Below are 24,929 nucleotides of genomic sequence, written 5' to 3' on the forward strand. Positions count from 1 at the left end.
TCATCTTAAATACATCCCTGATAATGAAAGAAAAATAAGATTTGTACTAAATATGTTAGGTCCATTATAATGGACCTTTTTATAATTATAAAAAAGAACTTTGGGGAAAAAATTGTCCTAAGACATTAAAATTGAAGGCATGATTATTTCATAGGTCTGTTTGCTAATTAAAAATTCACAAAGGAAAGGCAACAATAAAAGAAAACATAGTTTGGCTTATGACGCAGGCTCTCATGACTTTGGTTCATGTGAATAAACCCTGGGTGAGTTGTACAATCGAATCCCTGAAAATGCAATGAGGTCTTGATCTTGAACCCATACTCCTCTGGGAAGTTAACCAAGGAAAAGAGCAGTGGAGACTCAGAGAGACAAACAGGTGAGCATGGAGTCACTGTAGAGTATTTGAAAGGGAAGAACAGGCTGGCAGCTATGTTTTAGGATGAGAGCCTGGTTGTGGCACATGGTATGTGGTACAGGAAGGGTAAAGACAAAGGGAAAGCTTGGAGGCAAAGAAACCTGTATCTTGGGATACTGGGGTGTTAAAGGAATGGCAAAATCAAATGACATAGCAAATGTAAGAAGTTATGACAAAAGTTTAAATTGGGCTCAAAGACACAAAAAAGCTAAGAACAAAGACCTTGCCTTTGATGAGTTAACATGGGACTTTAGCCTCAGATTCCAGCTGCTGCTGCTGTCTTGTTTTCTGCATGGCTCTCTAACTCTTCCTAAGCTGGTGACAACCTCCCACGTAGCATGACGCAGTCAGAGATACTTAGTAGTTTCATTTCCTGTTTTTTAGTAGGTACAAGCTCAAATAAGCCTTCCATATGATGGCAGAACAATTCCAATAGACAAGGCTCCAAGTTTACCCAGCACTTCCGAGTCTGCAAACATCACATCTCCTATACCACTGGCCATGCATCTGGCAGATCATCTCCAGTCTTTCCAAGACTCAGCAAACACATAAACAAGTTATAATGAGACTCCAGGGAGCTCCCAGACTCCTTGTGCATCATCAGAATTTGGGCTGAGAGTGTAGGTAAGTAGTAGAGGGCTTGTTTAGCATATGGGAGGCCCTGAGTTCAATCCTCAAGAGGATCAGAATTTTCTTGAAAGAAGTAAGTTAATCTTGATTTTTTTAAGAGTATTTGGACACAAAGCTTTAGTAAACAATATTTAGGTTCTACTGGGATTTTATGACATAAAAAGTAGAGTCCTCCCCATACATCCCCTTTCTTCTATGTACAGAAATTGATTTCCCATAATTGAAATTTGCACAATAAAGAAAACCTTTGTTTTCAATTCTACTGATAAAAGAGACAATCTATGCAACCCCCTCATTGATTGACTCTTCTGTTTTCTTAGAGTCACTTCTTGAGAGAATCATTAAACATAAGAGAAAATGATTGGTTTCCATTGATTAGATGTTGTGCCCATTTGACAGCCATAGTTTTTGTGTTAAAGTTATTAATTATATCATCAGTGTAATTTACAGAATTGAGAATAAATCGCTCAGGATCTGACTGTATCGATGGCTATGTTTTTTTAAATAAATAAAAGTATTCTTAGAGGAAATAAATCTTGTGACAACAATAATAGATGAAAAGGCCAGTGACTTACTTTATATATCACCACAAGCTAAAGGAAACTTTCTCTGCTTTCTTGAGCATTGTAAACCTGGGTTTCTCTCTTCCTGTGAAATTCTTAGGATTGTTGCTAATTGCAAGCACAGAAAAGATAACTCTTCGTTGTTCACTGAAATTCTTTTCTCACTTTCAAAACCATTTCATTGCTTAAGATTAATGAGTTATACAGAGCGTGATAAAACCAGATTTGAGTTAGTTCTTCCTAAAGTCTCTTCTCTACACTGATGGGGGATTTGTGCACTTGTCGAATTCTCAGTAACTCTCCTCTCATGGCAATGAGTGTCAAAAAATCAATGAGGTTACTCTGCTCTGACTGACTGCAAGACTCCAGACTTGCAGTGGCTGTCTGAATATTGAAACGAAGTGACCCTTGGAATTTTCTAGAAAAAAAAAAAAGATTTCAGCAGGTGCAATTTGTGGACACTCTTTTGTTATTAGATTTGAAAGATATTACTTACCATTCCTGCAAGTTCTTTAGGAACACAGGACTGGTTATGAGGATTTTGCCAAAATTCACAGGTGCCCAAAATAGAAAAGAAATTTTCTTTTTTACCATGGGCAGGAAAGTGGGGACTGGGCTGGCTTTCTGCACTGTGGACCTGTGATCCGTAAGAAGGTCCTCCGCTTGGTTAATGCTTTGTCTTCCTGCCTTAAACCTTTTAAATCAAAGGCCCAGCGTTTTCATGATGCTTTGGACCCTGCAAATTATCTACTCTGTCCTGAGGGGGGAACACGACCCATATGTATAAATCATCTAAGTGTGGGATGACCACCTCCCCCATAGTAAAATTTCTTCTGTTCCTTTCCTTTCCTTTTTGCAAGAAAAAATGGGAAAATGCTCATGACAGCATTTTTTTATGTCTTTGAGGAATGATGAGAGGTTAAACACTGAAGGTTAATTTTGTTGATGGTGGATAGAAAATTCCACATATAAAGGCAAACTAGGAAAATGAACAGGGACTTTTGAAATTTTCTGTTAAGTAGTATATATGCAAGTTTTGTTATGAAGCAGTATATGCAGTTTTGTTATGTTATTGCTAAGTTTAAAAAGAGAAATTGCTATTGTTTTGGGGTTTCCTGAGAACACATACTGAAAGAACTTATTGGCTTTTTTTTTCAATAATGTAAAATCTATGTAGTACTTACCATTATGTGGGAAAGAAAGCATCTATGAAAAGATACTCAGCATCATTAACCATGAGAGAAATGTAAACCAAAATCACAATGAGGTCACCTCACACCTGCTGAATGGCCATTAATAAACAAACAAATAAAAAATCAGGAAATAACAAGTATTGGCAAGGATGTAGAGAAATTGGAACAGCTGGACACTGTTGGTGGAAATATAAATTGGTATAGCCATTACAAAAGAAAAGATGGAGGTTTCTCAAAGAATTAAAGCTAGAACTACATATGAGTCAATAACCCCACTTCAGGGTATTTATTCAGAAGAATGGAAATCAGGAGCTCAAAAAGATATATACACCACCATGTCCATTGTGGCATTATTCATAATAGCCAAGAGGTGCAAATAATCACATATCCATCAATGGATGACCGGACAAAGAAAATGTGGTTCAGGCCAGCTGTGGTGTTTCACACCTTTAGTCTCGACTACTTGGGACATGGGTCAAGGGGTAGAGAGCCTGCCTAGCCTAAGGCTCTGAGTTCAGTTCCCAGTACTGCCCTCCCCCAAAATCACCTGATTAAGTCTGAACCCTCTTAAACAGGCCAGTGCTGGACAGCTGTGTCCCTCCAATGGCCATTTCTAGGCCTGTACCTGAAGTAGAAGGATGAATTTGGGATCCTAATTTCTGACTTGACTCATTCTGAGAACTTCCAGGTAATGTCTGGTGACTCTTGCTTGTTCTCCATAGTGACTCAACAATGACCTCAGACTGGGGTTAGCAGCCCTTTCCTGTAAGAAGACAAGCAATGAACAATTAAGATTTTGCGAACCATAGGTCTCTGTTGCAACTCTTCAGTTCTGCCACTGTAATAAGAAATCACTCATAGAGAATGTGCAAATGAGTAAGACGTTTGTATTCTAACAAGGCTTTCTGGACATTTAATAAAATTCAAACGTTTCATAATCTTTACACACCACAAAGCAACATACTCCTTTTGATTTTTAAAAGATGATTTAAAAGTGTAAAAAAACTCTTCTAGGCTCACAGGCTACACTAAAGGAGGCACTTGGCTGTATTTGGCCCATGTGTCATGATTTGCTGACCCCTGACCTATGGCTAACTGGGCTGATGGATCAAATTGAATCTGATGCCTCTATTTAGCCACAGATTCTGAAGCCAGACAGCAGAGTTTGACTCTCAGCTCTGCCTTTCATCTGTGTGATCTTGGGAAAGTCTGTTTATCTGAAAAATGGGAATATGAATAATCACGTAAACACAGCTGTGATGGTTGACGGTATTAATGTAATTACCACGCTTCACACATAACAAATGCTGCATGTGTGTTAGCTGTTTATGTTGTTATTGTTGTTACTTCCCATAATTGGGAATTCTGACTGATTTCAAAACAGCTCAGGTGGAAAAGCTGAGCTGAGCTGACCTATGGAATCACGTCTGTTGATTTTAACTTGACCCATTTCCCCTAGGTCAGGGATTCTTTAATATTTTTGCTCTGGCAGCTGGTCTGACAGTTCACGTTCATGCTTCATAGATGCATTCAGATTTTGAAATCCACAAAGATACCACAGTGGTTTTCCTTTAACCTATTTATACATGCTTTGTAATAAGTAAACTAACTTTAGGATCTCAAAAAAAAAATCTTGTCACTTTATGAGGAAAAAGTAACACATATACTGGTGAAAATTAAAAATGTTAGTCCTTGTTTTAAAAAAGGAATCTTGATTTTTTTTCCTCATAGATCTCCTCTCTCTAGGGAATATTAATAAGATGTGTGGCATGTACTAATGAAAAATAAGCACAGATATCACAGCTGATTACTAAAATAATACAGAGTTGGTGGTTCTGTTGGGTTTTTAGGAATATTCCTAGAAAGGTTGCAAACTCAGTTTAGATGATCATGGTGCCTTTAGAGCCAAGAGAAATATTCATGGCATCTTCATCATAGCATAGTGTAGACCCATGATTTTTTTGCTGTTTTTGTTTCTTCATGTATCTTGGGCTTCTTCTTTATTAACATTTCAGCCGTAGGTGAAATGGAAAGGAACACAGAAGTAACTAGGAAGTCACAGCACACAGCTAACCCAGCCAAGGGCCCAACACTGACTGTATACCTGAAGCTGTGGTTCACTGGTCCGTGAGAAGGTGATGTGGGCTGTAGACCGTGTGTCATTTCCTCCCCCGCCCCCCACTTAGCATTTCAGATCAGAGGTAGAGAGACAATGATGTAGTTAGGGAATGGTCTGGGCTCTGCTTATGTTATCTCCCTTTCCTCAAGAAAAAAGTCATACCCAATCGTCCATTATTGTGTGGCAGCCACCCAAAGCCTAACATCCCATATCACAACACTGAGTTCCAACCAGTATCGTAAGTTAGAATTTAAGCAATGACAAATGGGCTTATTTCAAAGTCAGCACCTAAGCTCAGTTCCTACCTTTCTGTAGCCAACCTAGTGCCACAAACAGTAGATTTCAGTGCATTCAAAGCACATAATATGAGAAGCTGTTTTACATTATTTTTACTTACAGGAAGGAAAATTTGTTCAGTTTGTGTAAGCAATGCTTACATACAGCAATAATTATACATTAATTATTAACACATTAATAATTACATATTCAATAAGAGAACCCTAAATCTTCAACAAATGCCAAATGATAAAACTCTTTTATTAATGAATTGGCAATAAGTAGAAAAAGTCGTGTCACAGTTGTTTGTATGTTAAACAATGTATAATTCACCCATGGATAAATTTATACCCAAGTGTGCGTTCTCGGTACTTGTTTTTGACAAATTTGAGGCCCAAACAACAAACCAACAATAAATACCCCCATCCCAAATAATAAGGTTTTAAAAATGCATATTCATAACTTAAGCACTAATAATTTTATTTCAGTGTTGTAATAAGGACAAACATATCCTGGACACCAGCAGCCATGGTGCAAATATAACACAAGAGAAAGCAGAGATGATTTTTTTAGGAGCTCAATTTAAAATTTAGGTTCTTAGGTTTCACTGCATCAGAATAGGTCGTTCAGCTTCCTGAACCATTAGGAAAATGGTCCTTCTGTTAAAAATGTTTTCTGAATGTCAAAACACTGGATCTTGAGAAGAGATTTTATTAGTATGGTCACTAAACCACAGTCTTATTACATTTCTACTATTACCTGTAAGGTTTGTTCAAGATGAGAAAAAAGCTAAAAAGAGAATTATAGCAATCACGTAGCTACTTGAAAAGACTAGCTGTAATATTCAGATAATTGAGGAAAAATTATTTTGTCTCTTTTAAATTGTGTGGGTAACTACCTTAATCATCTGCCTTGGGATGTCAAGAGTAGCAACTGTCCCAAGAGGCCTGTCAATCCTAGGTTCTTGGGCAGTGCAACTCTAGGTGACTGATATGAGCCCTGGAGGTTAAGAAACTGGGGCAGGAGTTTAAGGAAATGGTGATAATTTCTATCACTGAGTTTCGGGCCCCCTGGGGACTAAGTCTGTGTTGGCGGTACTGTGAAAGCAGCTAACTGAACAAATAAAAGGTATCCTCTCTCTGGACTGCAACTTAACCCCAAGCCCAAGATCAACATTGAACACCGGCTGTCCTGTGCTGCCCATTACCATTTGTCAAATATACACAAGGAGAAATGTCACACACAAGGGGACGGGGAGCTGAGCAGACATCAGCTGTGTAGAAATTGCTAGACCACCGCTTTGACTTACTCGGTGACTAATTCTTTTGGCCTAACTGATCATATTTTGGGCTAATTCAGCTGGCAAAGTATGGACGTGTCTCTCTGTCAACAGAGGCACCCCAAGAGTACAGTCCCGGACCCAGGTAAGGATGCTCTGGTCCTCCAGTTCATCAAAATACCTATGCCTCTTGCTTTGCCATTTCATCCATCTCTCACAGCAGAGAACTGCAGAGCTCACAGAAAAGAAGAGAGGAGAAGAAACAAACCGGTTCCTGTCATCTCCGTTGACTTTTCATTTAGTAGACTTCTTTATGGATTAAAAAACTTTTTTTTCTACTTCTTGTAAAGCAGTGTTCATCGGAGCTTAGCCAATAGATGGTATCGTCTCTTCCCGAGTCTATGCCATGGGCGGCCCGTGGAAGCATATCTGTTCAAGGCATTCATGCAAATTATTACTTATTGCCCTGTATACTCATAAATTAATAGCTTCTCTGTGGATGAAAAACAGAAATTAGGCAACCATTAAGGTTGAACAATGTTTAAAGAATATTAAATATTAATATATGAAATGAAAAAATATTGCAAGCGATATCAGCAGATATGCCAAAAGCATAACAAGCCAGACCTAAGAATGCAAATAATGAAAACATGTTTTCAGCTAGATATTCTGGATGGTTTAGTATTCAAATTAAAGTTGTTTTCCCCCCTTTCTGTTAAAACAAAACAAAGTATTTACTGCTGGTGTCACATTGCATGAGGGTTTATTTTCATACTCAGAACAAAACCAAATTTAAAGTGAATAAACTAATAAGGTCGGGTTATTTTGGTCACTGTGCTTGTGAGAAGAATTTTCTTTGCAACATTGAAAATGCACATCATGGATGTTTAGAAAAAGCAGTTTTTCTGTGATGATTTTCCTTTAACCACAAAGGTTCATAAAATATTGGCAGGTTGGAAGGTCCGTCCCAATGATTTTGCCTGCCAGACACTGCAAAGTTGGAGCAAGCACAGGCTGAGGACTCTTCTGGGAGAGAGGCTGAGGTGAGTGGGTGAAGTCAACAGTCTTTGGTAATGAGGAATCGAGGGGAAATGTTTTCTTGACCAGATATCCACCCTTAAAAGCCACTGTGTTCCCATTTGACAGGCATGACATTGGTGTGTTGATCTTTTGCAAGCAACAAGTCCCAAACAGCTCCAGCTCTGATCCTGGTCTGACCTGAAGTAGTTTTGAGGTCTTGTGCAAAGCTCCTCTCTCAGCCCATTTCTCATTTATTACAGGGGCAAATGCAGACTCTATAGACTTCACCAAGGTACTGGATTCGACTGGTCAAATAAGACAAAACCCAAACAAGCATTATAACACATTCCATTATTCATTATTTTATTCACTGAGCATTTTATAGTTGTGACTGCTAGTCACAGAGAGAATAACTTAAGCTTGAATAACCAAAAAGTGATTAGAAATGTGTGTATCATATATATGTACACACAAGAGAATGTGTGTATCCCACATGTGTAACATAAGAGAATGACCTTATGAAGGAGACATCTCAATTTTCCTTTTCACAGATGAAACTGAAGCACAGAGTTCAAGTAACTTGTCCAAGTTTAGTGCTTTTAACAGGCTGGGTGAGGCCTGCTGCAGGTCCTGGACCACACGCTGGGCAGCAAGGCCAGACAGTGCTCAATTCTAAGAAAACGTTGTGTGTGTGTGTGTGTGTGTGTGTGTGTGTGTGTGTGTGTGTGTATGCGTGTGTGTGTTCCATTGAGCAAGGACAGAAAAGGCATTCTAGAACCTCAGGGGAAATAAATATCAAGGTAGTAAAAGTGTCACTTTTCAATTTTATTTTTATTTCCAGGATTTTTTCTAGTCTTAAGTTGTAAACATGATGAAGATGTATGAAACTGTGGGCGGGGCAGTGGGCAGGCAGGAAGGGGGTGGAGAATCTGTTGCCTCCACATAGCAGGTTGATTTGGGGCAATTCACAGGTGTGATCTCTCCCATAGGAATTTATATGGTGTCACCATGCTATGTGTTTTCTAAGTAATGGTAACAGGAGCCCAAAGATGGAAGGGCAAAGAAACAGATTCAGCAAATCATCTCGGAATACCCAGACTGTACACAGAATAAGGTGGTAAGATGTTATCAGTGAACTAAAAATGAATAAAAATAATATAGAGCAGTAGGTTGACTTCTCCACTCAAATTCAGTGAGAAACCCGCACCAGGCTTGTCATGCCCTTCCTTTGTTTCCAGGTTTCCATGAAGTGTTTATCTTTCCTTTCCCCAGATAATGTGTACTTTATAACTATTCTCTTGCTTGTACATTTATTTATTTATTTATTTATTTCATTTTTCTTTTATTATTCATATGTGCATACAAGGATTGGTTCATTTCTCCCCACTGCCCCCACCCCCTCCCTGCTTGTACATTTAGAGAAAGCTTCAGACAGCAAAACACATCACTTTAAATACCAAATATTAAAAGTTGGGATGGTTTAGGTAGTATACATTCAAGCTCAGTGTGCAGAGAGGTACAAACTAGCCCAGCCCAGCTTGTCTGTGAATTTACTAATTTCTCTGACAAATTCCAGGCTTAATTCTACTCTAGTAGAAAATCTGGCAACCCTGATTAGATCTCTCCACATGGGAAACTCCATATTTCTTTTCGCAGTTTTTTCAGTCAATGAGCCACAGGTTCATTAGCCCAACTAATTTTCTACAGGTGCAAGAAAGATGAAAGATTCATAGCTATTGCTTGGATCACCAGGAGCTAGAACTCCCTCAGCCTATCCCCCAAACAACCATGAAAAAATAAGTACTTTACTATTCTTACAAACTCCTTTGATTCTTTTGTTCAGCATAATTCTTTCAACAAATATTAATGACCACCAGATAGTATTCTCAAGACACTAAATAATATAACAGTTTGAATTCTGTTGAGTTATTCTATCAACATAGCTTAAACCTAAAGGGAGGGGATGAAAAGAAAAAAACTGAGCAAATTTACTTGAAAAAGCAAAAATATGTTTAGATTGGGTTTCCTGGGAAGAGATGGAATTTTTCTGGGGAGATATACCTGTTAAGAAGTGGGGAAGTTTGAACAAGGAAAAGCTGAGTGACAAGGCAGTTGTGAATGAGGCCTCAACCCATTCTTCAGGAAGCTGGAGCTGAGAAGGTGCTTCGGGGTACCCAGGCCTCAAGCGAGGGCTCTAAGACTTTCTACCAGCAGTGACCACTCATTGGCTGTGAACTCCCCTGAGCAAGGAGCATTTTCCAGTTATGCTTTGCTATGCACAAACTACTGCAAAACTTACTGGCATCCTATCACAGCTTATAAATTTGTGGGGCTCAACTGGCTAAAGCTTCACATCTACATACTATTGGTAGGGTCATTTGTGTTGGCAGATTGACTGATCTGGAAGATCCGAGATGGCTTCTCTTACATGGCTGACCCCTTGGTGGGTGTGCTAGAAGACTAGGTTTATGGAAACTCTGAATGGAGTTATTTACTTGAAGCTTCTCGAGTATGGTGTTCTCAGAGTTAGTTGGGCTTCTTGTAAGGTTGCACAGGGTTCCCAGAAAATTTTCCACATGACAGACATTGGAATTTGCTAGTCTCAGTGTTTTTGGAATGCCCCAGAAACAAGCACAGCATGACTTTTCTTGAATTCTATTTATCAAAGCAATCAGACAATCGCCCAGAATTCAAAGTGGTTGTGTGGGATTCAACTCCACCTTTCAATGGGATGCGTAACAAAGAATTTGCTGCCATCTTTAATTCTATCACAGGGCATATACTTGGGCAAGGCAATTTTGTACAGCATTGGGAAATCCCAAGTGAAGCATGCAGCTGTAAGTTAGCAGTGGGTGGTCTTTCCAACAATTGGGGGTTGTGTGTGTCAGTTCTGAAGGGGAAATCTGGTGATGCATGATAGTGTCTACTATAGAAGCAATGAGATATATTCTCCAAAATTAGCCCCAGTGGGCAGTTGACATTCTATTGGGGAGGAGAAAGAATTGACAAAAGATTTGTCCAAGCAACTTCTAAAATATCATTCCACAAAAGGGCTTTAAAGCCTTGGATAAAGAGAATTTAGCAGAGTTTTCAACAAGAACATAGGATCAGTCCCCCAAATCAGCTGATTCTGTAAAGGACAGATGTCTGTTACATGAACTCTTAAGAGAGTTGTGCTAAAACTTTGGCCTATAAGTTTCACAAGTAAGAAATGAAAATACATGGATTTGGGATCTCCATGACCTTAGAAAGGTTTATTCCAGCTTTTACAATCATCAGTTTTAAGAGCTGAGAGATATTGGTCACCATTTGGCTCCATTTCCATTTGACAGAAGAGAGACTATGGTCCAGAGAGTGAATCAATTTGTGTAAGGTCACACAGATAGTCATACTGCCTAATTTCTAGCTCTTTCTTACTTGAAGGCATGCCTTTCAAACTGGAATTCCTCTTACTGAAATTAAGGTGCCTCAGGAACCTGGGGCTAAGATGGCCTGAAATACAGAATTCCTGTTGTCCAACTTGTGATAGCAGTGTACTAACATTTTTAATAAGATTTCTACTATTTAAAAAAGCCAGGCTAACTGAGGCCAATAGGAAAAGGGGAACAGGTACTAGAGAAAAGGTTAGATCAAAAAGAATTAACCTAGAAGGTAACACCCACGCACAGGAAATCAATGTGAGTCAACTCCCTGTATAGCTATCCTTATCTCAACCAGCAAAAACCCTTGTTCCTTCCTATTATTGCTGATATTCTCTCTACAACAAAATTAGAAATAAGGGCAAAATAGTTTCTGCTGGGTATTGGGGGGGGGGAGAGGGAGGGGGCGGAGTGGGTGGTAAGGGAGGGGGTGGGGTCAGTGGGGAGAAATGGACCAATCCTTGTATGCACATATGAATAATAAAAGAAAAATGAAAAAAAAAAGCCAGGCTAGAGGCATGTCCAAGTGGTAGAGTACTTGCTTAGCAAGTGCAAGGCTTTAAGTTCAAATCTCAGTATGTCAAAAGAAAAAAAATTAAAAATTTAGAAAATTTTAAAGAACCTTGAAAATGACTCATTTAGTGAAGAGTACCAATTTCTCTCTCTCTTCTTCATTCTTCTTTTGTGTCTGCATATCCTCATGACAAGATTAGAATTGCTTTTTCTTTTTCTTTGCATTCAGTCCAACCCAACTGTCTTGCCCCTTGAACTCCAAGCCACTTTACCACTTAGGATTAAAATGCTGAGCGAGATATGGAGTTCCTGCCCTCAGAGAAGTTACTATGTAATGATGTAGTTACCTAAAGTCCACCTCGCTGGGGTTCTTTAATGTCATTTCAATCTGCTTGTAGATAGCTGGGAGTCACTGAGGATTTTAGACCATGTATTGATGTCTTTCTAGGAAGATATTGAGTAGCTGTCTCAGAGGTCCAGATGAATGTGGAGATCTAGAACCTCTGGCAGTGGGAAGGAGGGACAGGTTTACTAGATGTCAGAGCTTCATGGAAGATGGCAGCTGTAGTCATTTTACTTACATAGCGGGCCTGGCAGAACTGACTCATTTTCAACCAAGACTGTAAGGAGGTAAGATTATGTCTTTGTTCTGCTCTAAGACCCCGCCTTCAGTTGAGAAGAGGGGTCTCTGTTGTCTAGTCATGCCTAATAAACAGGCTCACCTTTCAGCAACAAATGAAAACACAGACATAAATGAATGGGCAGAGAAGGGCCTCATTTGTCTGTTTGTGTTGCTTTACAAACTCTCAGCAAAAGCATCCCAGTGAGCCTCAATCATCCTATTCCCCTTTTTCTATTCTCTCATTACACTCATTATTGGTCACAAAAGGCTGCTCACAAAACAGCTAGTGATGATCATTTAATGCATCTTTTCTGAAACCTGCAGGGAAATTAAAGCAGGGAGCTACCTGGGGGGATGGGGGAGGTGGTGGGGCTTGCACAGAGGAGGCAATCACTTTAAGTGCTAATGGTCCAGCCCTTCCCAGCTGCCTGAGCAGAGCTGACCCTAGACAGTTTGAGAAAGCTGAGGTCTCTCAGTTTGCAAATTGAGTCAAACAGTGGTGGTATCTAAAGGAGGGGATCCCACTAAGAGTCCTCTTCCTGAACTCTGAGTAAATCCCAGAAAAACCTGCTGGTGACATGACAGCACCCAAGGCCAATGAGGACCAAGCATTTGACTTCAGTTCCCAGGATGCACAACTGTCAAGCTCACAACTTCCCTGCTGGCAGTTGTATGACACCTCACAGGGCTCTAAATGAATTCTCTCTCTGGCTTGTTCTACTCCTTCCTGCACTGCTGGTCTCCCTAGTACTATAAGGTCAGACACAAGCGATCTGGTAATAAATCACCCAAATTATTGATGTGAAAAGAAGAATATTCATTTAGCAACTGAAACAAATACTGTTCAGGTATCAGATCTGATAACAATTATTGTCATCAATTCTGATTACAGTTTTTGCTTTTTGTAAAACCCTGAATCTATATTCTCTATTACAGAAGACACTAGCCACATGTGGTTGCTTAGATACATATCTTAACTTGAGGTAAATTACATTTAAAATTTGTCTCTTCAGTCACACTAGCCATCTCAAGGGCTCAATGGTCACCTGTGGCTACTGGCTGCCATATTGGACACTGAAAACCTCAATACATACACAGCAATGATAATATAGTAAAGCAATTAATAAGTGATCAGTTTTGAGTATTTGTTAACTTTGTTTTTCAATATAGTATCTGATGGTTAATTTATACACTTCAATTTTTAGAATAATGATTATTGCTTAAAAATCAGCTCATAGAATTCCTTAAAATGTTATCAGTCGGCGCTGGCAAGCTAGCAAAAATGGCTCCAACACACCACTGCAAGTTTTCCATCATTGAATTAAATTCTGTTAAACAGTACTAACCAAAACAATGCTTCAACTCACTCATGTGGCAACAGAAATATCCAGAATGAGAATGAGATGCCCCCACCCCTGCATCAGCAGCAGAATAAAAGGTGTTAAGGATCCTGATCTCTATATCAGCCCTTCCCTTTCTTAGATATAAACCAAATTCATTGCTATTTCTTTTCAGAAGGAAACACACTTAATTGTTTTACAGCATCTCATCATCCACTTAGAGGCTTTGTGACAAACTCTCCATCCTCTGGCACTCCCCCATAAAGCTCTTCTTCCTTCATTTCCTCTCTTCCTCTGACTGAAAATCTATTTTTTTTTCTAACTTCATCATCACAGTAAGGCCTGAGGCCTGTGATTATCCAAGTCACCTTCCAATTCACCAGCATCCCTGGCATTTTACATAGAATTCAGGACAATGCTGCAGGCTGAATGCTCTCCTGAAATTTATACAGCACCATAATGTTCTTCTGATTCCCCAGGCACTCTGTTGATTGGAGCCCAGGATTTCTTTGCTTTCTCCTGATAGCAGGCCCTTTTTTTTCTCCCTGGGTCAGAGAACTCAGAGTGAGGTTTGTTTCAGAACAGAATAAGCACACAGAAGATTCTTTCATGTCAGCAAACCCAAGACAGAAGCTTCTTTTTCTTTCCCAAGAAGAATATGCTCAAGAGAATAGTCACAGGAGGTGATGCCAGTGACTTTTGTTTTTATGTTGCTGCAAACCAGCAAATGACATTTTGGTACTGAAGATGAGTGCTTCCAAGGAATAGGGCCAGAGTGCAACATGTTGTTCTAGAGGGAATCCCACACATGGAGATTTTGCAAAACACAGAAGCCCCTGTCCTGTCCTCAGAGTCTGATTTAGTTAGCTTGACACTGAAGAGTATGTGTGTGTGCATCATAAAATTTGCTGTCTTAACCATTTTTAAGTATACAGTTAACTGGCATGAAATACACTTGCATTGTTGTGCAACCATCACCACCATCCATATCCAGAACTCTTTGTCTTGCAAAACTAATACTCCATACCCATTAAAAATAATCCCACTTTCCTCAGCCCCTGGCAAATTTCTCTATGAATTTGATGACTTTAAGTACTTGATATAATTGGCATTTTAGTATTTGTCCATTTGTGGAAGACAAGATTATTTCATTTAGCATAGCGTTGTCAAGGTTCATCCATGTTGTAGCATGGGTCAGAAAGTCCTTCCTTTTGAACACTGAATAAGATTCCATTGCATGGCTACACCATATTTTGTTCATCCAGTCAGTGGACACTTGGGTTACTTCCACCTTTAGGTTATGATGAATAATTCTACTATGACCATGGGTAGATAAACTTCAACTTAAGTCCCTGTTTTCAAATTTTTTTGAATGAATACACCCAGAACGTAATTTCTGGATCATATGGCAATTCTATTTTTTTCATGTGTTCCGAACACCATACTATTTGCCACAGCAGTGGTACCATTTTACATTCCCACCAATAGTACACAAGGGTTCCAATTTTTCCACCTCTTTGCCAACACTTGTTATTTTCTATTTTTGGGATGGTAGCCATTCTAATGGGTGTTAGATGACATCTCATTGTGGTGTTGAAACATCAATATTTTTAAAGGTTTACAGATGTGCAAGTAAGTGAGAACCATAGCTGGGAGGATGCTACAGATGCAGTAGAAGGACACGGTCTGACGTGGTGGAGTGATTCCATCCTCCAGAGAAACCAGAAGAAGCAGCTTGGCTTTGGTACCAGATAGTTCTATATGAACTTTAGGCAATTTACTTCACTCCCCATGCTGGCTCCCTTATACCAACAAGGAAATGGAGGTGACAAAGCCTTCTCTGACAGCTGCAGTAATTATTACCCGGCATACAACTGTCATGGAGTGGTGTTGGTGGAATGTTTAGATATGTGGAATGTCTCACCTTGTCTCTCTCTAAAACTGAGAGGTGAGGAGACTTGGACCCTAGAAGAATTGGGACTTCTTTGCAAGACTTCACAGTGTCTGAACTAAAATAAAACCCAGATTCTGAGACACTGTTCATGCTATCCTCTCCTTCTCACCTGTGACTCACCAGAGAAAAGGGAAAGGATGGCTGTCTGCTCAAGATGATTTTTAAATTAAAGCTAAAAGCACTAAAGAAAAGGAATCACACTCTAATAATGGGCATCTTCAGCCAGCAGAGAGGAAGTAGGGCACTCGTTCTCCCTGAAAAAGTGCAAGTGTTATTGTCCTTGGCATCGCTCCTCATATCACTAGTAACCCCATCCAATCTTACTTTTTGTGTTTCAGAGCATTCTCAGCAGTAAGAGCTCACTGTGTTCTCAAGCTATCCCTTGAAGTAGCTGTTGCAGGTGGAACTTATCCTACTTTGTAGATGAGAGAAATTCAGTAGAGGAATGCAGGTGAAAAGATCTTGTTGCAATTCTTGAAGGTGAGACATTTCTTGTCTTGTTAAAAGAGGTCTAAGGCTGTGTATTGAAAGCTGTTGAAAAATGGTGGGTGGGAGGTAGAGGGGTAAGGGAGAAAAATGGAAGGGGTTGATCAGACTAAAGTAAAGCACACCCACAGTGGGCATACAAGGAGACAGCCCTGTGAACATCAACTTAAATATTAATAATGAAAACCAGGACTGTAAAATAGGCACAGTATGTGTGCAGGGGGAGGGGTGCTAGTAGGAGGGGGATGGGTGAAGGAAGGAAATTAAGGTGATGTATATGGTAGATGGACTTCATATACTTATATGAAGCAGAACTAAGAAACCTCTTGCAATTTTTTAAGTGGGGTGGGGAGGGGGTTGAGGGGGAGAGACGATGGTGGTGATCTAACCAATGTACAATATAAGCCTAATTGGAATTGTCATTATGAATCCCCCCATATAATGAATATATCCTAATAAAAACATTTTTTAAAGGCATTAGCTGGAGTAGAACTCTTTTCTTTTAAACAATTTTTAGCCTGCTTAGTTACATGTTTTAAAACCAAACTTTCTATTTTACTGCCTCATATAGAGCTTTACTTTTTATTTAACCTCCAGGTCAAATTTAACCCCAATGAAATGGAAGTAATGGAATAATACAAAAACATCATAATAATGACAATTAATGTTTGCAAAAAGGAGAACAAAAATGACACGAATTTTAAAAGAATACAAATTATGAACCAAAATGGACAAATATGAAAAAAAAAGGTGAACATGCAAAAGAACCAGCCATGATTCTTGACAAAGGTGGCAAAAACATATGTGGGAGAAAAGCCAGCCTCTTCAACAAATGGTGCTGGGTAAACTGGATATCCACATGTAGAAGACTGAAACTAGATCCCCATCAATTCAAAAATCAATTCAAAATGGATCAAAGACTTTAATGTAAGACCTGAAACTTTGAAACAACTATAGGAAAATTGCTCAAGATGTAGGCATAGGTAATGCCTTTCTGAACAGAGCACCAATCACTCAGGAAATAATAGTAAGAATTGACAAATGGGATTCTATTACATTAAAAAGCTTCTGCACAGAAAAGGAAACAATTACCAGAGTGAGACACAGGCTATAGAGTGGGAGAAAATCTTTGGTAGCTATCCATTCAACAGGTAATTAATATCCAAAATATATAAAGAGTTTAAAAAAGTAAGCACCAAAAGAACAAACAATGCAATCAGTAAATGGGAAAATGATTTGAACAGACAGTTCTTAAAAGAATTACAAATGGCCAGTAAACACTTGAAAAAATGTTCAATATCTTTAGTCATCAGGGAAACGCAAATGAAATCCACACTGAGATTTCATCTCATTCCAGTCAGAATGGCTATCATCAAGGAAAAAACAACAAATGCTGGCAAGGATGTAGGAGGAAAAAGGAATACTTATACCCTGTTGGTGGTATTATTAATAAGTGCAGGCACTATGAAAATCAGAATGGAGTTTTCATCTAAAAAAACTAAAAATAGAACTTTCTCCAGCTATACTACTCCTGGATGTGTACCCAAAGAAATCTAAGTCAGCATGCAATAGAGATACTTGCTGTTTATTATAGCATAATTCACAATAGCCAAGTTGTGGAATCAACCTAGGTGCTCACCAATAGATGAATGACTAAAGAAAATGTGGTATATATATATAATACAACAGAGTATTATTTGGCCACAAAGAACAATGAAATTATGTCATTTGCAGAAAATGGATGGAACTGGAGACCATATTAAGTGAAATAAACTAGACTCACAAAGACAAATTTTGCATGTTTCTTAGATACAGACTAGATTTAAAAAAAAAAAATCCATGAAAATAGAAGGGGTACTTTTTGGGAAGAGGAAGGAGACCAGAGGGAGCGGGAACAAGAGAGAATATTAGAGGTGTGTGGACAAGATCAAAGTGCATTATATAATTTGTATGAAATTGTCATGCTGAAACCCATTACATGTGCAAAAAATAAAAGAAACAATTATAAATCCTGAAAATGAAAAAATATTCATTTATTAATTCATTAATTATAATAAATAATGTACTTATTATCCATATATTCATTATATTTACTTACTGTTCTTTTTGGTTTTTGCAGTGCTGGGGATTGAACTTGGAGCCTCACACATGCTATGCAAGAGCTCTACCAACTATCTACATCCCAGTTCCAGCATATTTATTAAGTGCCTGCTATGCCTGTCAACAGGCACTGCTCCAGGCAATGGCAATGGAATGGGAGAAGAGCCTTGCCTTCAGGGAGCTTGTGAGGAGCTAATAGAAAATAATTCTCAGAGTGGGCTTACCACCAGAAAACTTGTAAGGAAGAAGAGCATAGAGTTAATATTTAAAGTGTTGAAAGAAAAAAGCCCATTGACTTAGAATTCTATATCCAGAATTATCCTTCAAAGTGAAAGAAAAAGATTTCATCACAACAGAAATTGGGCGAATTCATCACCACCAGCAGATCTATCCTGTAAGAAATTTTAAAAGAAGTTCTTCAAGGAAAAGGATACATGACAGAAGTTCGGATCTACATAAAGAAATGAAGAATGTAGGAGAGGGAATAAATGAAGGTAAAATAAGTTCGTTTGTTCTTCTTACTCTTAGTTGATCTAAAAGACAACTGCTTCCCTAAAATAACAGTAGTTACAATGTGCTGAGTGATTGTAGCATGTGGATCACCACAATCTTACAGCGTACTATGGGATGGGAGAGAGGAAGTGAGATGGTGTGTCATAAGATACCCATGCTGTATGAGAAGTGGTGTGGCATAGTTTTATTTGAATGGATTCAGCCAGGAGATTAAGGCCAACCAACAATGATAAATTATGTTGATCACAGGTACCCTTGGTAGGACGTGATGAAAATGTGGTCTTCTTCCTCAAACACAAAACCCCAGACTAACGGTGGGTAAAACATCAGATGAAACCCAATTCAGGGACATTCTACAGAATACCTGATCAATACTCCTTTCAAGATTGTCAAGATTAAGCAACGTCGAGAAAGAGTCCAGAGGAACCTAAGGAGACATGATGGCTAAATGTATGGTGGCGTCTGGAGAGGATGGGACACCAAAGGCCATTAAGTAAAGCCAATTTGAATAAAATATGAGCCTTAGTTAATAAAATTCATCAATATTGGTTCAGTAGCTGTCATAAATATCCCACACTAATGTAAGAAGTTAATCACAGAAAAAAATGGAGTGGAGGAGCAATATGGGAATTCTGTATTATCTTTGCAATAGTTTTGCAAATCCAAAACTACCCTAAGACTTTAAAAGTTTATTAAAAATTAAAGCCCTAGTGATAGATATACCCATATACATATATACGTATATATGTGTGTATGCATACACACATGTATATATATATATATACACACATATGTGTATATATATACATGTGTGTGTGTGTGTGTGTGGAATGTGAATACCACTAGCTGGTGGAGTGGCTCAAGTGTTAGAGTGACTGCCTAACAAGATCAAGGCTCTGAGTTCAAACCCAGTACCAATAAACAAACAAACAAAATTATTACCACTAATAAAGAATTACAGAATTAAAAATACAATCCAGCCACATTTTACTTATAAGAGACATAAAATAACCACAAAACATCAAAAGGTCAGAAATGAAGGAATAAAAATAGGTAACAAAATTAAGCTGCTATAATGGTAAATATCAGATTAAACAGAAATTAAGATAGCAAATGTTAACAATGATAAATAAAGATAAAGTGAAAAATTGGCTAAAATATAACAATCATAAACTTCTATGAACCTAGCAAAACACAAAAGCAAAAACTGAAAAACAAATAGAAAAAGAGACAAATCCAACTGCAGTGGGAAATTTTCATAGCCCTCTCTCAGGAACTTATTGATCAAGTAGATAACAAATTAGAAACAGCAAATAAGAGTTGAGATTATAATTAACAATATAAACAAAGAAACAAAGTTTACATTTTTTGTAAGCATACACAGAACAGCAAGCAAAGTTGGTCAAATACCAGGTCACAGAGGACGTACCAACAAATTTTCAAAATTATCATCTGAGTTGGATGAGTGTTGCACACCTGAAATCCCAGCATGTAGTAGGATCATGAGTTCAAGGCCAGCCTGACCTACATAGTAAGAAGCTGGCCCCAAAATCTAAAACAAAATAAAATAAAACAGTTGCCTTAATCAAAGCTAATTTTCCCTGGCCACAAGTAATTAAAATGGAAAAATAAAAATACTACAAATTATTGAAAACTAAAGGAGCTTTGAAAACTAAAAATACATTATTAAACACTATAGCTAAAAAGGAAATTATAATTTAAATCATAAAATACAACTAAATGACAACAAAAATACTACATTTCAAAACTTGTGGAATAAAGCAAAATTGGTATGTAAGGAAAAATTGCAATCCTAACATAATTAAAAATAAATAAAAATTTAGCTTAAGAATATAGAAAACAGTAACTGCCTCAAAAAAGGAAATGAATAATAAAAATGTGTAGAACTTAAAAGCAGATACTACTAAGAAAAATAAAAGATTTTTTTATCTACAAAAAAGAAAAGCCATTTGCCAAATTAAGACCAAAAAAAAAAAAAAAGAAAAAAGAAAAAGAAGATAAGCATAAATAAACAAATTCTTTCAGGAACAAAAGAAATGACCAATAACGACAGAAAGTAGAGATTTTAAAAATTATAATGGAATAGTATAAGTTGCTTCATGCCAAAAAGTAGTTGAGAAAGAAAATTTTCTAGAAAGAAATTGACTAACACCAGAAAAATTGTTCAAAACTTCCATTTTTAAAGAGAAAAAATGTGTGATTTAAAAAAATACTGTCTTGTAAAAGACACCTATCCTAGAAAACTGTGTAGAAGAATATAAGCAATATTTTAGAGAAAAACATTCCTCACCTTAACCAAAAAGGCCACCTGAGAGAGCAGAGAGTGTCAATTTATGACACAAAGGATTATACAACTAAAACTCCATACCAATTTTGCTAATGAATGAATACGCACTATTTCTCAATAAGTTAGAATATAAAAATTCAATTAAAGTGTAAACTAAATGCAACAAGTACTCATTATGATCAGGTAGGATTCATTTGAAAATGTAAAATTGCTTCAGCATAAGAAAATCTATCCATATAATTCATATGTAAATGTATCAAAATAACCATTTCTAGGTTATGAAACAATTTAATATTTATGAAGTACAGCAGCATTGCAAACTAGGAAAAGACCTCCTTAAAGTGAGGTGATATTTTCCCAGTACCTATGCCAAGCATTGGAATAATTTAGAAGTAGCGCCATTAAATTTAAGATTTTTTCAATGTTATTCAACAATGAATGCTACTTTCTATCACTGTTCTAGACTCCTGGTCAATGCCAAGAAAAAGGAAAAGAAAAAGAAATAAAAGTTGTAAATATTGGAAAGAAACAGCCAAAATAGTCCTCCTTTGCCTGTTATGTGACTATCCATCCACACAGAGAATTGAAGGAAATCTGCAAAATAATGATTAAAATTAGTCAAAGTCTCACACGAAGCCATCATACAAAAACCAAGTGTTCTGTGTAGCAGCAATAGTCATTTATAAAATGTAATAGAGAAAAAGAGACAATTTTTAACAATAACTAAAACTTTTGCTACCTACTGATAATTTTTGCTAGATGTAAGAAACTTTCAAGGAGAAAATTACTAATCGTAGTCGAAAGGCATAAAAAAATCTGAATAAATACCTAGATTGATCATGCTCATGAATGGGAAGTCTGTGGTAGCATAAAGATAATGATTCTTCTCAAATTAATCTTTTTATCAGGGGGTGTAGCTCAGTGGTAGAGCGCGTGCTTAGCGTGCCCGAGGCCCTGGGTTCGATCCCCAGCACCTCCACTTTGTGTCTTTAAGCTTCCTGATTGGGGAGGAATCAGATCCTTGGAACAGAAGTTTAAAAATCAAATTAATCTTTTAATTTGATGTGATTTCTGTCAGAATCCTGGTAGGATTTTAGTGGAAATTGACAAAATAATTCTAATGCTTTTATGTAATATATAAAACACACAAGCACAGGGATCAACACTGGTTTTATTTACTGATTTACCTTCAGGCACCTGGTATGGGGGGAAGTGGGTGTCATTTGAATTGCTCACTAAATATTTGTTAAATGACAAATAAATGAATGTCCAAGAGTATCAAGACAACTTGATATAGACTAAGACTAATGCCACCAGTTTTTAAGTCTTATTATAAGGCTGCTTAAATTAAGAGAATACAGTATTAGCACAGGGATAGATAACTCAATAGAAAGGGAGGAGAAGCTGTGAACAGAGACAAGTAAATGGAGGATGTGACAATTGGAAGGCCTGAGATAATGGGTTTTCCATACAAAGAATAGAAATAGAGCTGGGCAGGTGGCTCACACCTGTAATCCTAGCTATTCAGGAGGCAGAGATCAGGAGCATCTCACTTCAAAGCCAGCCCCCGGCCAAATAGTTCATGAGACCCTGTCTCGAAAATACACAACACAAAAACAGGGCTGGCGGAGTGGTTCAAGTGGTAGAGCACCTGCCTAGAAAATTTAAATACCAGTACTGTCACGACCAAACAAAGAAAAGAAAAGAAAAAGAGAGATAGGAATAGAAAATTTAAGTCAGGCACTGTGACGTAAACCTGTAATTACAGCACTCTGGACTCAGAGACAGCAGGATCACGAGTTTGAGACCAGCCTGGGTGATATAAGGAGACCCTGTCTTTTATTTATTTGTTTATTTAAAAAGGAAAGAATCTTCTGAATGAAAAAAAGCAAACATGAAGTGTAAGCTGCAAACTGGAACAAAAATATCTGCATTCATACTCAGCTCTCCCGTGCTGTTTAAGAAATTGACTGACTTGTCCATGGCCAAACAAACCATCAAAGGAGGAAAGAAAATGTGCTTTCAGAATTCCCATTTGCAACCCAGCAGTGCTGTGGCCATGCTGGTGACAGTAACAACTTGAAAAACAAAGTGATGGTCATGGATGAGGAAAGCTGGCTCATTTGAGTGTGTGTTGAAATAGCTGGGGACAGGCAGAAGTGGCGTTTGTTCAGCATTGCTGAGAAGTGAACCAGGCGATATGCCAGGGTGTTCTACAAGGGTCGCTTCTTGCGTGAAGCAAGTTGCAGACAGTATCTCATTTAAAAAAATATTGCAAAGGCTGGAGATGTAGCCCAGTGGTAGAGTGTGTGCTGAGTTCAGTCCCCTGAACCAAATCCTTTTTTAGCTGTATAATTTTTAGCAGGGTCACTGTGATGGTCAATCTCCTTACCCTATCTGAGGAAAATAAGAATGTCCCTTATGCCCTTTGAAAAGGTGTTAAAAGATAGAAAAGGTGAATTTTTAAAAGGGCTACTTTACTTATTAGTTACATTTCTCGGCTGCATTAAAAATTAGCTACATAGCTTCCATTTTGAAGTTATGGAAGAAGAAACTTTAATGTTGCAAGTAATTCTCTTTTGCAGGAAGTATCTTGGGAGTCCAGAACCATCTTTGAGAGGGTAGCAATGGTGGTGCTGGAGTTTGAACTCAGGGCCTCACACTTGCTAGGTAGATTCTCTACTACTTGAGCCATGACTGCAATCCAACAATGAGGCATTGTATTCAGTCTCTTTTTTAATGTTTTGGAGCAAGAATAAACCTTAGAAAATGCTGTTAGGATTTAGGTTTCATCTCTGTGCAGCTTATCACTCCTCCTTACAGTGTGAGGCCATTCTGGATTCTCATCCATGAATCACTTACAGTCGCAGTCATAAGGCCTCTTTTGTCACACACGTGCCTTAATTTGGGTACTGGGAAGCTATGGTCACAATGAACAGAACAGGACACGCATCAAAAAAGATTTAAAGATGACCATAGATCATTGTCCCTAAAGTTGCTGCAAAATGGCTTCCATGCTCCAACCCCACCACCCAAGCCTGCCCAATGCCCTGGCTTCATGCAGTTCCCTCAATCTGCCTCTTTCTGAAAACTTTGACAGCTGAAAGTGGGACATGGTGTAGAGCAAAGAGTAAAGTGAGGGAATCTTTATTATTCCCACCTTCCTTTCCCTTAAGAAGTGAACTATGTAGTAAGAACATTGATCCTGATGCTAAACTTGTGGTTCCTGGCCCCTTTTGTCATGTGAAGATACAGGAACCAGGCACGACCATCTGTGAAGCAAAGAGTGAGACTCTCCTGGATGCTGAATCTGCTGATGCCTTGATCATGGACTTTTTTAGCCTTCAAAAGTATGAGCACTAAATTCTGTTGTTTATAAGTTGCCAGGTTTAATGTATTTGATCATGGCACCCAAACAGACAAAGACAATGAGGTATGATGGGAACACAGAGAATCTGGCTTCAGTTTGAATTCTGGCCCAACAATTTAAGAGGCATCATATGTTGAACAATATCTCTCCAAGCCTGCTTTCTCTTCTTAAAAATGTTTATAAAAACCTTTCTTGGGGTATGATGGCTAGAATTAGAAGTAAAACATGAGAAAAAGCTAAACATATTGTAAGAACAATTGTAGAAACACAATTTCACAAAGTTCACTCAGATGCCCTAAGTATGTGTAAATTGTTAGTCCATCTGTATGTTCTAGATCATTAATACAGTGACTAAAGTTGTTAGAATCCAAGCATGCTGTTAAATGTAGTATATCTTTTAGGGCATGCTTCTTGCTTTGTGGAATTAATTCTAGAGAAATACCATGTAAAAATCCAAGGAAGGAAAAACAAATTTAAGATACTAAAACAGAAAAGATGTAAATTCCTTGAGTTTGTGTGCACTTTGAGATTGTTACTGGAAGCATCCAATAGAAGTTTCCCAAGTGCAAAGCAAGTAAAATAAAAGCTTGTCAAAAAAAAAAAAAGTCAAAATTCATTCACATGAATATTGGGCAATGCAATTAGTAGAATTTAGCAAGTGATACCTGGGAATGGAAAGTAGTAAACATATAGATCCTTGGCAATTTGCAGATCTCCTTCCAGCTGAGTCATCTTAAATTTTGTAGGTAAATGGTACGACTGCCAGTTGGCCGGGGAGTGTCTACAATACACTGGCAGACCGGGAATCA

At 38.0% G+C, this 24,929-nt stretch overlaps 1 non-coding gene and 1 pseudogene across 1 annotated transcript; both read left to right on the plus strand.

Annotated features, from left to right (window-relative positions):
• LOC109678216 (dnaJ homolog subfamily C member 14-like) overlaps nucleotides 1–24,929 on the plus strand; it is a 160,359-nt pseudogene that overhangs the window by 17,782 nt on the left and 117,648 nt on the right.
• Trnaa-agc (transfer RNA alanine (anticodon AGC)) lies at nucleotides 21,658–21,729 on the plus strand. The gene has a single exon. It is a non-coding gene; the product is annotated as a tRNA-Ala (tRNA).

This window comes from Castor canadensis, chromosome 10 (genome assembly GCF_047511655.1).
Source record: "Castor canadensis chromosome 10, mCasCan1.hap1v2, whole genome shotgun sequence".
Lineage (NCBI taxonomy): Eukaryota > Metazoa > Chordata > Mammalia > Rodentia > Castoridae > Castor > Castor canadensis.